Source organism: Trachypithecus francoisi, unplaced genomic scaffold (genome assembly GCF_009764315.1).
Source record: "Trachypithecus francoisi isolate TF-2019V2 unplaced genomic scaffold, Tfra_2.0 Lachesis_group15, whole genome shotgun sequence".
Lineage (NCBI taxonomy): Eukaryota > Metazoa > Chordata > Mammalia > Primates > Cercopithecidae > Trachypithecus > Trachypithecus francoisi.
Genome location: NW_022681460.1, coordinates 59,266,010 through 59,269,567, shown reverse-complemented (window position 1 = coordinate 59,269,567; position 3,558 = coordinate 59,266,010). Strand labels below are relative to the sequence as shown.

General features: G+C 33.0%; 1 non-coding gene across 1 annotated transcript; it reads right to left on the bottom strand.

Annotated features, from left to right (window-relative positions):
* Positions 1 to 3,281: 3,281 nt before the first annotated feature.
* Positions 3,282 to 3,345, bottom strand: LOC117098154. Its single transcript, XR_004443211.1, has one exon. It is a non-coding gene; the product is annotated as a U7 small nuclear RNA (small nuclear RNA).
* Between the last annotated feature and the right edge of the window lie 213 nt (positions 3,346 to 3,558).

The following is a 3,558-nucleotide window of genomic DNA, read 5'->3' as shown; positions in this document are numbered from 1 at the left end:
TTTACTTTTTAATATAATCATACAGTATATAGTCTCTTGTATCTGTCTTTTTAGCCCCAAACAATATTTGTGATATGTATCCTTATTGTGTGTGTAAGAGATTCATTCATTTTTACTGCTATCAGTATACCACAGTATACCGTAATTTATCCATTCTAATGTTAGTGGACATTTGGTTCTACCCAGGATTATTTGTCTATCATGAATAAAGCTGGTTATAAACTCTTGTGCATGTCTTTTAATGGACAAATTCATCTCACAAACTTTGCTATATAGTATTTTCATTGTAATTCAGATTTCAGTGTTTTTAAATGTGCATCCGAATTGTTTAAACACATGAGTTATTTGTATGTGTGTCTATAAACACATGTATATTTATATACTTGCATTTATATATTTATACAGTATACATATATACATTTACAGACATATTTTATTCCTGTTTTTAGTTATCTGCTTTGTTCATTTCAAATCTAATTGCATCGTGAACAGAAAACATGATCTGAATAATATGAATTTCTTAAAATCTGTGGAGACTTACTTTATGATCAGTTGATGTAAATGGCTAAAGTATGCCTGAAAAGAATGTGTATTCTCCATTTGTTTAAGTATACTGTTTGTCATATATTCTTTACATCAAGTTTGTTTTTTATATCATTCAAATCTTTTATATTTGTTTCAACTTAATGACAATGAGAGATGTATATTAAAATCTCACACTGGGCCAGGCGCGGTGGCTCACACCTGTAATCCCAGCACTTTGGGAGGCTGAGGCTGGTGGATCATCTGAGGTCAGGAGTTCGAGACCAGCCTGGCCAACATGGTAAAACCCTGTCTCTAACAAAAATACAAAAATTAGCTGGGCGTGGTGGTGGGTGCCTGTAATTCCAGCTACTCGGGAGGCTGAGGCAGGAGAATCACTTGAACCCAGGAGACAGCAGTTGCAGTGAGCCAAGATCGTGCCACGGCACTCCAACCTGGGGCACAAGAGTGAGACTTCGTCTCAAAAACAAACAAACAAACAAACAAAAAACTCACAGTGATGATGACTTTTTCTGTTTCTCCGAATTGTGTTAATTTCTGCTTTATATAATTTGAAACTCTTCTACTAGGCTTCTACAAATTTAAAATGATTATATCTTTGATGAATTCAACTTTTACTTAAACCTCTGTGTTTCTATGTCCTCATCTGTGAAATGGAAATAAAATGTATTTCATCAAGTTTTAAGAGGATTGAAATAGTTAATGTTTGTAAAACTTACAATCTTGTCTGAGTGTTATACATCTTCGGTGAATAAGTCTTCATCTTTCTATATCTCTAGTAATACTTTCCTCTTTGAAGTCTGTTTTTAATATTACATTATAAACATGTTTCTTTTGTTAGTATTTACCTGGTGCAAAATTTTCCATCTTTATACCTTTGCCTTTGCTGTGTCTTAATGTTTCAAGTGTGCACCTTATAATGGGATAGAACTAGAGATCTATGTCTATGTCTGTGTTTGTATCTCTATATAGTTCTCTACCTTTTTGAGTCTAACAATCAATGTCCCTTTATATCGGTTATTAGAACTGTATTTACATTCACTTCCAGGATTTTATTTTGTGTTTTACAACTGCCATTTACTTTCTTTTCTCTCCTTCTTCACTTTTTGTGATTAATCGGCTTCATGTAATCAATCATATTATTACTCTTCACTTATTTCAATTTCTACTATTTTATGGTTAGTCATATTTTTAAAGTCTGAGAGAAAAAACTGTTAATTTAGATTGTAAAACTCCCTCTAAAGACCAAGATGGAAATAAAAAGAAGTTTAGACAACAAAACAAAACATTGTTGGAATTTTATAATCCATACCCAGCCTACCAAAATCTAAAGTTAATCAGGATAGTTTTACCAATCTCCAGAGCAATAAATGGAGCTCAAAATGCTTTTTCTCCCACCTCACTATTAATATAGGATAATAAAAGGATACTTGTTCAGTAGAGAACTGCATATTGTTTTGAATAACTCTACAAATTAGGCTGAATCGATATTTAAATTTACATACATGTTTACAAATCTATTTGCTCATCATTTTTGTGTGTGTGTATCATCCCTTTCTTCTGGAAACATTTTCCTTTAGAAGTTCTTCCTTTAGAAGTTCTGAGAGTGAACACATTTTTATTTTGTCATCTAAAATTATTTTTATTTCCATCTGGGTCTTTAGGGGTAATTTTACAATCTTAAGTTGACAGTTTTTATTTTTTCTCACACACTTTAAAAATATTATTCTATTCGTTTATGGCTTTCTTGATTTCTGTTTAAAAATGGGATAACTGTCATAATCTTACATGGGATCTGTTTTTCTCTTTGACTACTCTTAAGATCTTTTCTTTGTGTTTTTTTTTTTTTTTTTTTTTTGAGACGGAGTCTTGCTCTGTTGCCCGGTCTGGAGTGCAGTGGCCGGATCTCAGCTCACTGCAAGCTCCGCCTCCCGGGTTCACGCCATTCTCCTGCCTCAGCCTCCCGAGTAGCTGGGACCACAGGCTCCCGCCACCTCGCCCGGCTAGTTTTTTGTATTTTTAGTAGAGACGGGGTTTCACCGTGTTAGCCAGGATGGTCTCGATCTCCTGACCTCGTGATCCGCCCGTCTCGGCCTCCCAAAGTGCTGGGATTACAGGCTTGAGCCACCGCGCCCGGCCTCTTTGTGTTTTTTCTTCCATTTTACTATGACGTGACCAGGTTGGGTTTGTCTTTTATTTATCCTACTTGGTTTCTATTGTGCTTAACGAATAATACATGTTATTTCTCTCACCAATTACAGAAAATTCTTAGCTATTTTTAAAATATTGCCTTTCCTTCATTTCTTTGTTCTTTTTCTGTAATTCTGAGTAAGCATGTTTTAGTCCCTCTCATTCTTTGCTCTATGACTTTTAACCTTTCTTTTTCATTTTCCATTTTAATTATTTCTCTAGGCTGCTATATACTCGGTAATTCCTTCAGCTCTGTCTTCCAGTTCACTAAGTATCTCTTCAGCAAAATCTAACATAGTTTAATGTTTTAATTTCATTTTTTATATTCATATAACATAAATTATACATTTCATTGTATTATTATATTTTTATGTTTTATTTTCATTTATATTATAATGTTTCCATTTTGCTATGTTATCATTTATGTATCTTTTTTACTTCTAAACATTTTATTAAGTTATTTTTCAAACTCACTGGTTTGAAATGGATAATCTCTTCTTTGTTATGTTTTAAATTATATCTTATATTTCTTTGTGTGTAGAGCAGAGACAGGCAGTTTCTGGTGAAAAGTGGAAAACCTGCTAGACAAATTATAAAAGAGCCATAACACTCATATCTTATACTTCTTAAAACATTATGTATGTGTTTTTTTGTTCTGTGTCTGTTAAGTCCACTATCTAATATCTTTTCAGGTTTGATTCTTCTGTTATTTCTCCTGGTTCTTGCTTATGTGCCGTTGTCATTCATGTGTATTATATGACTTTTTTGTTTGTTTGTTTTTAAATAAACCTTTTTAATTAGACCTTTATTCATGGGAATTACTTG